At 32.0% G+C, this 14830-nt stretch overlaps 1 protein-coding gene across 1 annotated transcript in view; it reads right to left on the reverse strand.

Annotated features, from left to right (window-relative positions):
* The window catches only part of LOC145311339 (uncharacterized), an 88004-nt gene extending 74708 nt beyond the window's left edge, over nt 1–13296 (reverse strand). The window contains exon 1 of the mRNA XM_080150539.1: nt 13108–13296. The gene's annotated coding sequence lies outside the window, so the exon portion shown is untranslated. The remainder of the gene's footprint in view (nt 1–13107) is intronic.
* Between the last annotated feature and the right edge of the window lie 1534 nt (nt 13297–14830).

The raw sequence follows: 14830 nt of genomic DNA on the forward strand, positions 1-14830 counted from the left end.
AAACTTTGGGTACCAGAGTAATTTACAGAAAAAGTACCCAAAAGTCTTGGTTTAGATTATAGTTACACTTTTTAAAAGCGAAGCTTTTCTATAATTAGGGTCGGTCTGTCCGTACGTCCATCCGTCCGTCCGTAACGGATAGCTTTTTTTGTTAATTTAGGCATGTTAGAATTGTCCTATCGATTTCAAACTTTGCATGGTGATTCCTGCAGTAGTTAGGTACGATTTAAAAAGCGTAGCAGCTCTATAATCATTACCAAAATGTCCGTACGTTGATTTTTTTACTTTTTTAACAACAAATTTTTATATGATATAATTATCCGATTGATCTGATTTTTTTGTATACTGATTCCTGGGACAACAAAGTACAATATTATAAGCGAAGTTACTCTATAATTAAGTCCTAAAATTGTAAGTATGTCCACAAACATTATTCTGTATCAAGCAGTTTTTCAACAAATTTACTTACAATTTTGCATCGACTCTTATACATTTATATTCTGACACTATACAAGTGTTAATGTCCGTTTGTCCTACGGTTTCAGCGCTTCGCTTTCATGGATGTTGCCATCCTTGTTAAAAAATAAATAAAATAGGCAAAAAATTGGATATCCTTGTAAAAACTGGTCAGCGATATCGTGAAGAATAAATGAAGATAGAAAGGCCAGAGTTCTTATATTTTTTTTTATTAAAGTACACTTAAGTAGATAAATATATATAGATATACTTTTGGTTTGTTATCTAGTTATTAGAAGAAAAGTAAAACAATAAAAGTATCATTACCATTTTCGAAAAAGACAAATTTTTTTAAACTTAAGATATGTATAATATACATAGTTAAAAGAAAAGACTTTGATTATTTACTTTAAAAAAAAAAAATTAAAATAAAAAAAATTTACATTCCTAAAAAAATATGATAGATCTTTGACAACATATTTCGTGTTTTATAAAATAATTTTTTGATAGTAAAACGTATCTATAATTGTATTATATCCGTAACTTTTAATTCTAGAACAGATTCGAAAATCTTACAGAAATACTAAAAATACAAGCATTTACTTTAATGGGAAGAACTCTTTTTAAAAACAAAGTTTTTTAATAATTATAATAGCTCTTTTCGTTAATTTATTCATGTTAGAATTGTCTTATTGATATTAAAATTTTCATTAATGATTTCTATAGAAATAAGGTACGATTTGGGAAGAGTGGCAGCTATATAATCGTCACCATAAAGTCTCTACGGCTATTTAAAACAAGTTTTTTTGACAACAATTGTTTATATGATATAATCATCCTATTCATCGGATTTTTGGAATAAAGATTCAAATATGAGCAAAGTATATCTAAATAAAGTAATTACTTATACAGTATTCTTTATTTATTAAATTTTGCAACAAATTTATTTGCAATTTTGTTCAGACTTAGAAATTGATGTTCTGCTTTTTAAGTTCTGACACTCTACAAGAGTTTTTGTCCTTTCTTCCTTCTTTTTTTAGAGCTTCGCTTTTATGGATATTGTCAAATCCTTGTTAAATAAATGAATAATCTATTATAGATGAAGATAGAAAAAGTAAAAGATATGAAAAAATCATGGAGGTAGGGGACATAGGACTGTTTATTACACTAGTCCTCAAAGTTTTATAATAACATTTTCTTATTAGTAGGCTTAAGTAATTTGGGGACTTTTTAAAATTTTATTTGTTTGTTCAATAAGGTGAGTGTTCAAACGCTTCAACCACTTATTGTTGATCTACAGAATGGTAATTTTTTTAATCATCATTGGGGATGTACATCAATTTATCGGCCATGGTCGTATCCCTTTAGATTCCTGTAAAGAAATAGTCAATGTATATAAAGGAAAAGTCAATATAATGTAGATTTTCTATTAATCACATAAGTTATTCTTTAGAACAGAGCTAGGCATAAAAGGTTATTTCTTAATGGGTTTATTTATCTAACGACCCTTGGTCATTACTTTGTTAATGGTATGGGTCCATAATCAGGGAGGGAGGGGACATTGGGCTGTTTTTCACTCTTGTCCCCAAAGTTTAATAATAACGTTTCTTGATCGTTTGTTTTACAATTTTGGGCACGTTAATGAATTTGATTGGTTGGTTCATTAAATAGAGTGTTTTAACATTTTAACCACAATATGTAATCTACAGAAGTAATCTACAGAAGTAAACTACAGAAGTAAACTTTGTACATCATCCTTAGGCATGTACATCAATTTATCGGCCATTGTCCTATCCCTTTAGATACCTGCGCCATAAAAAAAATATTCCGTTACTTTAATATTACTAGCACATGATGTTATGTTATATTGTGTACTTTTTGGAGTGTCGTTGCATCTTTATAATTCAATTTTATTTTATGAAGTAAAGCTACTTTATAATTCTAACTGTCTGTATCTCCATATGCTCGGGAGAAGTGAATAGTTTGTAAATGAAAAGGACTAATAAAAAATAATATCCACTGCAATAAAAAAATTGATAATTTTTCTCCAACTGTTGATAATATTAATTTTCATGAAAACATACTAGTTTTAGATAAGATAAAATAATTTTCAGATCTACAAAAATAAAAGACGCCAGTTACTTGAAACTAAAAATGCCTCCTATTTCTAGCCTCTGCGTGGGGCTCTAACCCTGCGGGGCCAATTGCCTCACACTGCGGGGCAATCACCTAACATAACATAACCTAAAATAACCTATCAAAAGCTACTGTGAAAATACGACGAAACGACCCTTAAGAGGCGTTGTCAGGAAAGGGACTATACTCAAAAAATCTAAAAATTGCTTATAGACAGACACACATACAGCCTACTATTTGTACACGAGCAGTCGGTGATTATAAAGACTCCTCTACTATGGGATATTAATTGTGAAGGAATGGACAGAAAATGCAGGGAGGGAGGGGACGTTGGGCTGTTTATTACACTAGTCCCCAAAGTTTTATAATAACCTTTTTGTATTCGTTGGCTTAACAACTTTTATTAAGTTTTGATTGGTTGGTTAATTAAATATATTGATTGCCAAAACGCTTTAACCACTATAGAAGGGGTAATCAAGTGTATTCTCATTGGGGATGTACATCAATTCATCGGCCATTGTCTTATCCCTGTAGTTCCCTGGAGAAAATGGCCTTGCCTGGGTAATATAAGCAGGGTTATGCCTGTCCAAGCTTCTGAATAATTAACTATGTACATTTATGCACCATACATGTAAGGTAGAAATGGATAAGTAGTTTTCTAGTATCGGCCTTGAAACCTATTAATATCTGCTGGATTAGAACCTGTTCTCGGCCATACTTGGTATCATATTACAGAAAACTTTCTACGAATATGAAAAAGTGAAAAGCATATAACTAATAGTATTTTATTAGCCCGGGTCTTCGGGTTAACAAAACTGGTTTTAATCCTATATTTTTTTTATTTTATAACCTGCGGAAAGCTGTCTACAATATAATGCGATAAATAACTAATCTCAAAATACATTATAGAAAAAATAAGTAATGAATCCCTTCAAAAGAAATAATTTTGGGTCGATTTTATTAACTAAAAGTAAGGGCTCGGCAGCCGCGCGTCAGCCAAGTGTAAGCCTCAGAAAAATCAACCTTTTAAAATTTAAAAAGATAAGCTGGAAGACTTGACCTCAAAATCAAAGCAACCAAACGAGTTAAAATTTTAATGTTTAGTGGAGAAAGAAAACTAAAATACATTTTTAACAATCCCATAAAAAAGGTATATGACTTTTGTGTAGTTAGAAATGGTTAGGTTAAGTATTATAAGATCATTTTATATCTTATTCAAGAAAATTAGATGATGTTTTCACCATTCCTTTATCCTTGTAAAATACACTTTTCTACTGCTGAAGTAAAATTTCTTCTCTTAGGTAAGTAAAAATAATTGTTTACTGTAAAAAAAAAATTTTTCCCAAAAAATATCAGATTTTTTAAAATATTATTTTTTAAGTTTAAGGCAGGAAAAAACTAAGAAATTTAAAAAAATATTAGATAAATTTTATATAGTAAAGGATTTTCGTAATATAGCTAATTTTATAAGTATATAAGATTTAAACCGAAGCCCAGACCAGCGCAAAAATGGATTGTATTCTATGATTTTTATTTTAAAATTCGTGGAAAATTGGTTGTAATACAATGTTATACATAATTTTTCCGTATAACTGAGAACCGGTTCCAATCCAGCGAATATAAATCGGTTTCAAAGCCATACTGGAAACTTTTTTAACAGTGCAATGTATAAATATATAAAGAAGGGCCATACAGGACTTTCTTTTGATCTGTAATATAACCAGTGAATAATTCATAATATAATTCTCTAAATAAAACTTTCTTACAGAATACAATCAGGGATAAAATTCATATATTTCTGGCTGTCTTGGACTTTGGGGACTAGAACTAATGCAACTTTTCTTATTTTGGCGCATTTTAAAGACTTTGAAGACTAGCGCAAAGAATGCCGCTAAAACAATTTTTCCTAAAGCAGGTCACTTTTAGTGAACTAACTAATACAAATATTACATATTAGCAGACTATTTGAATTTAATTTAAAAACAAGTTTATTTTGGTTTGTAAGCAAAATACTGATCTTCTAAGAATAGGTGGTATAAACCAGAAATTCTACTGTGTTACTTCTGTAACAAACCATTCTTATCAACCCCTTGTCAAATCTGAGAAACAACCCCAATTTAGGTATTAGTCATACAAATCCCATCCAGATATCCCTGGAATGTAATACATATCCTTAATTATATTAATAGTTGAAATTTAGTTTTATCCTTATAATAAAGTAACAGGATGTCTGTCTGTCTGTAGAAGGATCTATCTATCTAGGTAAATCGACATTGATTTTCTTTACTGTTTCGCTTTATTTGTTATTGGGAGGTTTATGACTATTTTGAAGGAAGGGTATCATAAAACTCCCTAGAGAATTAAATCGCTCCTAGCAAAAATGACCCTCCATTTTTCTTTCTTTTTGCAACTACAATTGAAAAAGATAGTCGACTCCCCTCCCCCCTCAAGGGCCCTAGATGCCACTAGAGGCGTAGCCGCTAGGCATAAATATTTTTGTCCAATGCAGGTAGGGGTAGGCTCCCCGTGGGTTCTTTATGACAGTACATTTGACGAAGCCCAATCTGTTTTACTTTTGATTTTTATGACATCATAAAAATGAGGGATTATCCATCTCTTTTTAAGGGGTTTTCTTTCCCACTTCTCCCATCATCTCACTCATTTTTTATGACGTCACAGGAATCAAAAGTAGGACAGATTGGGCTTTGTCAGTACAATCAATGTTTTACCAATTTTTTTTCTCATTAAAAATCTTTGTTTACAGCCTTTAAATTCAATTATTGATGGAAAGAAAGTGGAAAAAGCAGTTTAATCATCCTATATTCCCCATTATATTCAATCGTCGTAACCCTAGTTATTGGAACCGTTGTAAATTGTGTATTTAGGCAAATGTGTTTTTATTCAGGGATCTAAAGGGATAAGACAATGACGGTTAAATTGACGTAAATCCCCAATGATAATTCACAAAGTTACGCCTTCGGTAGATTAAAATTTGTGGTTGAAATGTTTGAAAACTCAACTTAATGAATCAACCATTCAAAATTCACAAAAGTCCCTAAAGTTTTTTAGCCAACGTATAAGAAAACGATATAACACTTTGGGGACTAGTGTAATAAACTGTCAATTGTCCCCTCTCTCTCTCTGTTTTTTATTAGTATGCAATAGTTGTGACATAAAAAGGAAAATTAGGCTAGCCATTGGATTTACATCTTATTAGACATTTGTTTTGAAAAAAAACGTTTTGCATCCTTTTGTGGGGTTTAAAATTAGTTGGTTTGAGTTCTTCTGGGTTAAATTATTGATAAAATAAGTAAACTATACATCCAAGCTTTCAACATACTTAAATATTTAAAGATGGATATCTTTATTTAAGTTAAATATATCCTTATAAAAAGTAAAAGGATGTCTATCTGTTAGCCAGTGAATAGCTAACCGATGATCCAATGTGGCTCTCCTTTACATTGAAGCTTCCTATATATCCATATTTTTTTGGAAAACCTCCTACGAGAAATCGCGTATAGACAAAATCCCCCCCACCCCTTCCGAAAAAATATATTTTACTTTTAAAACAACTAAATTAGAATTTGTTGATGGAGTCCCCCCTTAATCGTACTATAGGCCTCTAGGGGCCTAACCCTTAAAAATTCATAGTAACACACAATGTCACCCTATAGACAACCAATCAAATTATCAGAGACTAATGGGACATTGGGCTGTTTATTATCAGTCCCCAAAGTTTTATAATAACATTGTCCTATTCATTGGCTCAACGACTTTGGGAACTTTAGAATCCAAACGTTTCAACCACTAAATGTAATCTAAAGAAATGGTAATTTTGAGAATTATCTTTGGTAATGCACATAAATTTACCAGCCATTGTCAAACCACTTTAGATCTCTGAAGAAAACTACGCAATTAGGTAAGAGCTTATAATGTGTATGGTCTTTAATGTTTAATACCTGGAGACCCATACAAATAAATAATTAATTACAGGTCAGAGGGCAGGGATCTAAAGGGATAAGACAATGGCTGATAAATTGATGTACATCCCCAATAATGATACACAAATTTATCCTTACTGAAAATAACAATTATTGGTTGAGATGTTTGGACACTCGAAACTTGTTGAACCAACAACCAATCACAATGCAATAAAGTTGTTAAGCCAATTAATAATAAAACGCTATTAAAAATCTTTGGAGACCAGTATAATAAAACCTTGGGACACGGTTCAGGGAAACAGGGAAACAGGGTTGGGTCAATGCAAGATAAATAAATCTCCATGACAAATTTTAAGTAGTACAGTAGTACATACCTATCAACCCTCATACGGGCGAGGCTGCTATCCATGACACTTTAACGTCAGGTCCAACAACCCAGGATAGCTAAAAGGGGAGCAAAATCTCTCATTTTCTGTCTAAACACACGGGGTTTTAGGTTAAGTAACACCCATCAGACAACCAACTATTTGATTAAATGACTTTGTGCATGGCAATTAGTTGTGCCTGTCTTGGGTTGAGGCATTCCCCCTTTACTAACTATTAATGTTGCATGTTAGTGCAGCAGTTACAAGAGTTAAGAGTTAAGACTCTAGGGGGCTAGGTGTCGCTTCGGGTACTAGACCTATCTCCACGCACCTTGGAACATACATACAATACTTATGATTGCGGTGTAAAGCGTCCAATCACCCATCAGACAACCAACTCTCTGAGATGCACGACCTTTGTCTGAGAAGCCCCAACTGTGCATGGTAGCGAGTTGCGCCTGTTTTGGGCCAAGGCATTCCCCCCACTCTAACTATTTACGTCGCGCATCTGACATAGTAGCAGTGGGAACCATTTTTAACGTCTTTAGTAATGACGCGGTGTCGGACCGAGATTCGAACCTATCACCTTCCCGACGACGAGCGGATGCGCTACGTGTTGGGCCACGGTCGCGGGTTTAGCAAACAGTACAAGCTAACAGTAATTATAAAGTATATGTATTTCAAAATATTAATAATCAGTCAATTCATGGTATCTTAGGGAGGGAGTAGACATTGGCCTGTTTATTACACTAGTCCCTAATGTTTTATAATAACATTTTATTATTTGTTGGGTTAACAACTATGGGGGCCTTTATTGAACTTTAACTAGTTGGTTCATCATCAAACATCAATTTATCTGCCATTGTCTTGTCCCTTTGCTGTGATATCTTCTCATTTTGATTGAGCTATCAATACTTTATACAAGGATGACAACATCCATAAGTAGCGAAGCTAAGAAATTGTGAATTTATATCACAAAAAATGTACTATAGGAATAGAGAAAAACACGAAAACCTAAAAATCTAGGAATCGATCTAGCACCCTAATTAATGAACAAATCTTAATGAAACTTAATGAAAATATGTAGAATGTAAAATAAATTAATCTCTAAAAGTTTCAGCCTTCTATCTTGAATAAGAATTGAGAAAATCCCAAAAACTTTAAAATCTAGGAATCGATCTAGCACCCCAAATAACAGACAGATGGACAAAACAATGTATAGATTAGATGGACATATGTCATAGGAATCTTCACTAAAAATTTCAGCAGTCTATATTGAATAGGAGCCGAGAAATTCACATTTCCCCCATAGGACGGACTGACGGACAGACAAAGTGAATTATAGAGTAGCTTCGCTACTAATAACAGGATAATCATTATCTTAAGAAAGTTTTCCCTTTATACAGTGGTGTTAGTGTATAAATTTTGGCACACACATACACACATGCACACACACACCTATACACACACCTATACACACACACACTCACACACACATAATATATCCATCAGAATATAGTGTAGAAGAAGCTAACTATTTAATTGTTAGTAAGACAACATAGTACATAATCTCCTCTCCAGGGAGGGAGGGGACATTGAGCTGTTTATTAGTGTTTTCCTATTCGATTGCTTAACAAATTTGGGGACTTTTATTGAATTTCGATTGGTCTGTTCATTAAGTTGAGTATCCAAATGTTTCAAACCACTAATTGTAATCTACAGAAGGAGTAATTGTGTATCACTATTGGGTATGTACATCAATTTATCGACCATTGTCTTATCCCTCTAGATCTCTTCTTTATACGCCCCCCCCCATGGTGGTTTTATCAGGATTAATGGCATTGGAGGATTTTTTTAAAACTTGCCAAGTAGTGAAAAATAGTTTGATCCATCCAATCAAATGTTTTTTGATTAAAATACATAAATAAATCTTGATTTTTGGTATAAAAAAAAGATTAATAATTGAATATGATATTGATTAAACTTGTTATATCAAAACATTTGCATTGTCGAAAGGGGTCTAAATTTGTATGGAACAAAATTTTATAAGGCTTTGTGTTGATATTTTGGGGGTTTTCTTTCCAAAATGCGTTATTAAGCACAGAAACCCACCCCACTTATTTATCAAATTGATAAAAAGAAAGTGAGTTAATTTTTTTATTTGTTAAAAAAAACATCTTTATTTTCAATTTATTTTTTTAAAGGGTTCGGGTGTTTCATTGCTAAATAGGGACTTTGAGGGCAATAACCTTTTTTTCTGTTTGATTAACCTATCCCTGGTAGCATGACTAACACGCACTGCATATTAATGATTTGCCAAGAAATAATATTCTTTCTTTTATCTTCCTCCATTGTGTTAAACCCTGCTCAGGTCTCCACATTACATACAACATAATTAACCCCTTTTTTAGTAGCGAAGCTACTCTATTGTTTACTTGTTATGTCCGTCAGTCCGTAACGCTGTGGGAAAACATGATTTTTTCGGTTCCTTTTCAAGATAGACAGCTTAAATTTTTAGGGGTTAAATGTGTTCATATTGTACATATATCAACCAAGTTTTATCAATATATGCCCATTAATTGTGGTGCTAGATCGATTCCTAGATTTTTACGTTTTTATAATATTCTTTCTTTTATCTTCCTCCATTGTGTTAAACCCTGATCAGGTCTCCAAATTACATACAACATAATTAACCCCTTTTTAGTAACGAAGCTACATTATTATTCACATTGTCTGTCCGTCCGTTAGTCAGTCCGTAGGGCTATGGGGTAAACATGATTTTCTCGGCTCCTATTCAGGATAGACAGCTGAAATTTTAAGGGATTCACTATTCTACGAATCTATATATATTAACCAAGTTTCATAAAGATTTGCCCATTAGTTGTGGTCACAGTTATGGAATCTCGACCACAAAGAAATTTTTATCCAATCTTGACAAGTGAGGTATTTTTGGAAAGAGGAATATACATAGAAAACGCCTATGTAAATTAGAAAATCCGCAGAAATCATATTTGCAAGTTATTTGCAAAAATCTGCAATGTTAATTTGCAAAATTAATTGCATGCCCTAAATGACTGATTTAGAAAAAAATCTTTTTATGAAATGTGTTTATCTATAAGTTTAGAACATGATTAAGGCAAAAAAATTTTCTTTATTGTTACTTTTTTCACCTTATATATGAAAAAAGTAGTTTATCACATTTTATGATAAAAAAAGGTATAGGAACAAAAAATATGTTTTTTCTTGATGTAAACACAATAATTAGCATAAAATCTATCATCCTAAATGTAAAAATCAGATATAGAATCCTTTTTAGAGCAAATATAGTGCAAAACGTAATCAAGACATTTTTGCAAAGTATGAAAATCTAAAGAAAATAGTTCTTTTTGATTTTGATATACATATCAGATAAATGTATATAAAATTAGTGATCAAAAACTATAAAACATGTTATAAGTTTTTTCAACACTGTCATTGATTAAATTGCACTTTTAGGTTTAAGAATTACTGAAGCAGTGCATAAAAACTCTTTTTATGTAGTAATTAAACAAAATAAATGCCAAAAAAAACAACTACAAAATGGTCTACTGCATTATAAAAAACGCCTAATTGTTGATTTGAATTTATTTTCTTTAATAACTTAATAAAAAGAGTTTTTATGTGCAACTTTGGTAATGAGCAAACCTAAAAGTGCATTTTAATCAATGATAGGGTTGAAAAAAGTTATAACTTGTTTTATAGTTTTTGATCACTAATTTTATATACATTTATCTGATATGTATATAAAAATCAAAAAGAACTATTTTCTTAGATTTTCATACTTTGCAAAAATGTCTTGATTACTTTTTGCACTATATTTGCTCTAAAAAGGAGTCTATATCTGATTTTTACATTTAGGATGATAGATTTTATGCCAATTATTGTGTTTACATCAAGAAAAAAAATATTTTTTGTTCCTATACCTTTTTTTATCATAAATTGTGAGAAACTGCTTTTATCATATATAAGGTGAAAAAAGTAACAATAAAGAAAATTTTTTTGCCTTAATTATGTTCTAAACTTATAGATAAACACATTTCATAAAAAGATTTTTTTCTAAATCAGTCATTTAGGGCATGAAATTAATTTTGCAAATTAACATTGCAGATTTTTGCAAATAACTTGCAAATATGATTTCTGCGGATTTTCTAATTTACATAGGCGTTTTCTATGTATATTGCTCTTTCCAAAAATACCTCACTTGTCAAGATTGGATAAAAAAATCTTTATGGTCGAGATTTCTTATCTGTGTGGTGCTATTTAGATCGATTCCTTAATTTTTCACGTTTTTGTAATATTCTATTTACCAATCTTGTTAACTTAATTTAGTCTATGCCTAACATTTGAAGCATGGTTTTTAGCGAATCTTATCTATATTAGGGTCGGCCATTTAGTCATAACCAACCTTTGATTTATCATTACATAGTAATTAAGCAGATTTTCAACAAACTTACAATTATTTAGTTCTGAAAGAGTGTTATTGTTCGTTTGTCTAACCGTTTCATAACTATTCTTATATGGATGTTGTTATCCTTTTTTTATTAACTTTAGTATAATTTATCAATTCGAGGTATTTCTGCTACTACAGAACTTTAGTGTTTGTTTTACTTTAAATTATACTAGCAGCTACGCCCCATGCATATAGGGTTTATGTATTTAAAAGTCAGAGAAGGCATATAAAATACCTTAAAAACACCCCAAGACTTATCCTTATACTAAAGTAACAGGATGTTTGTCTGTGTATCTGTCTGTGTGTCTGAACTGTCTGTGTCGGGTTCTCCTTAACAGGGTAGCTTCTCATAGGTCCCGGGAAGATTTATAGCTATTTTCTTGGGGGGTGGGACACCCCCAACCCCCCTAAAAAATTAAACCCCCCCCCCAAAAAAAAAAAAATTTGATTTTTTAAACTAAAATTAAAAATGAGGGGGGGAGGGATTTTTAATTTTTAATTTTTTTTTTTAACTTTTTCTTCTAAAATCTAAAATAAGAAATTGAATTATTAAATTCGACTCCCTCCTTCTCAAGTGCCCCTAGAGGCCTCTAGGGGCGTAGCCGCTAGTATTTAACAATATAATAAGCCTAATACTATAACAGGACATATGTAAAGCTTTCCTAAAATAGAAAAACTTAATCGGTTAATAAGTTATTTAAATCTTAACCTTCAGACAAAAAACCCTGAAACTTTATAAATAGGATGACAAGAAATAGCTTAAAACCACAAGAGAACCAGTAGGTATATTCCCTGAAGAGTAGAGCTAGATCGGTTCAGTGGTTACTGAGATCTTAAGATTCAGCAGGACATATAGATATACGGACAGCCAGACAGACGGACAGACATCGTTCTACTTTGTATTATAGATAGAATATGATGTTATACAATATGTATATGGAATTTTCCCAAAAAAATATGACAAGAAAAAATCTACCAACTTACAAAAGGTTAATAGCATGATACGCATAAAACACAGACAGACACAGAAAGTAAATTCTATACAAAGTAGCTTGTTGTCTGTCCGTCCGTCTGTCTGTCCCTGAAAATCTCGGAACCACTGAACCGATTGGATTCTACTCTTTAGGGAATATACCTAATGGTCCTGTGGTGGTTTTACACTATTTTCTTAGTGGGTGGGACACACACAACCCTCCAAAATAAATTAATACCCCCCCCTTTTTTAGGCAATTAATTTAAACATAATGTAAAATTAATTGTCACAGCACCAGAAGTACTTAATATTTTTTTTTAAAATTACCTCTTGGTGCAAAGCCCAAAGAGGCTAGGGGCGAAGCCGCTAGTCATATTTAAATGGAATACAGCAAAATGTCATATATATGATACATGTCATAGATATATATATATATGCATGTGCTAGCGACAGCGCCTTTAGCATCTAGGTGCTATATATTCGAACGGATATGGAAGGGCTGAAAAAAAAGACTAATAGTAATACCATACCCCGACTTATTTCTGAAAATAGAATGGCCTAAAACCATACTCAGACTTATTAATGAAAATAGAATAGCCTAAAATCATCGCAGGACCTATAATAAGCTTCAATGTAAAGCAAATCAAATCAGCGGTTAGCGAGATATTACGTTACAGACAAAAAAAACTTACTACTTTATAAAGTAGAATGAAGATGCGCAGATATTTGTAATATACAAATACAAACCTGGTGAAACTAAAATTGTAAAATTTCAGCATCATGCTTACATCTAACCCATCTCAAAAATAACAGATAAATCAAATCTCAAAACCCAGCCACTAGCCTCTTGTAACAGGCAATCAGTCACATATTGCAAAACTTTGACACTGGATAAAATATGATTTTTTTTATATTAACTTATTAAATTTAAATCATGTATATTTTTTCATGTTTTCACTTATTAATTTTTAATCACTAGTAATTTTTATGAAAGTCTCCTATAGACAACAGATCTTATTTTACTGTCTATGCTTTATATTTCTCTTTCTCTCTCCATCTCTCCCTCATTCTCTCTCTCTCTCTCTCTCTCTCTCTCTCTCTCTCTCTCTCTCTCTCTCTCTCTTTCTCTCTCTCTCTCTCTCTCTCTCTCTTTTTTTTTCTTTCTTGAGATGTATATCCAGACCCCTGATATCAAGAAAAAGAAGAAAAAAAGATAGAGAGAAAAAGATGAAAAGTGATTATAGGAGAGAAGAGAGAGAGAGAGAAAGAGATAGAGAGAGAGAATAGATGAAAAATAATAAGAGGGTAATCAGATAGAGAAAAAGAGAGAAAAGTAGAGAAACGGATAGATAGATTTATCTATCTATCAACCTCTATTGAGATAGGAACAGAGAGAATATTGCATAGAAAAGAGGAAGGGGGAATAAACTACGAGAGAAGAGGCTGAATTGTAAAAAAAATCCGGGAATAGATTCTTCCTTACTCGGGCTGTTTGCTCTCTAGGTTCTTCAGGGGGGTTGCAAGTTCGGGCCCAAGGGGGGGGGGCTGATGAGTGTAATCTAGCAGGCCTAGGAGCCCTCACAACGATGGCATACATGAGAATATAAATTGAAGGTACAATGGTAAAATTTTTTTTTTTTCAGCATCAGATAATGCTATATATTCATTTCATTAATGTATAGTATCATCCCATACGTTCTAGCAAAAAAACCTCATTACAATACAAGGAAGATTCCAATACTGTATTGAGTATTACTTGTTAGGGTGGGTTGATTTGGGACATTTTTTTTCTGAGGCCAAAGCAGGGATCTGCAAATGATTTTTATGAGTATAATACACCTCTGGATGATTTAAAATTTATCCTAAGTCTTAAAACCACTGACGACCAGATATTCAATTGTATAGCTATTTGTAAATGGGAGTCAAATTTTTTATAAATCAGAACTATGGCTTCATAGTGCTCCCAGGAAAGGCATTGAGGAGTAGAATCAGGAACTTTTGACCGTTTCAAATCTTGTTCCTAGCCTGAGAAACTCTAAAAAACCTCTACAAATTAGACAATTCTCAATAAACCTTAAAAAATTGTGGCTATTTAGAGATTTCTAAGGCTAGGAACACGATATTTTGAAACAGACAAAAGTTCCTGATTCAGCTCCTCAAGGCCTTTCCTGGGAGCACCATGAAGCCATAGTTCTGATTCAAAAAAAAATTTTAATGTCCTCTTTGCATATTAATAAGTAATGAAATATATTTTTTAATGGTCGCATTTTAAAACTCAATTTTAAAAAATTCTTTTTTGGTCATAAATGTTTTTAAGGTTAATTTTATCTGTTGCATATCCCCTCTTTGTCTAATTACGATATGAACCCGCCCTATTACTTATTGTTCTATAGAGTAATATGTATTACTAAATAAAGAATGTGTCTGTAGTATAGTATTATCCAATATGCTCTGTGGAATAAAATTAAAT

This window comes from Acartia tonsa, unplaced genomic scaffold (genome assembly GCF_053477335.1).
Source record: "Acartia tonsa isolate MP-2025a unplaced genomic scaffold, ASM5347733v1 sca6, whole genome shotgun sequence".
Taxonomy (NCBI): Eukaryota; Metazoa; Arthropoda; class Copepoda; order Calanoida; family Acartiidae; genus Acartia; species Acartia tonsa.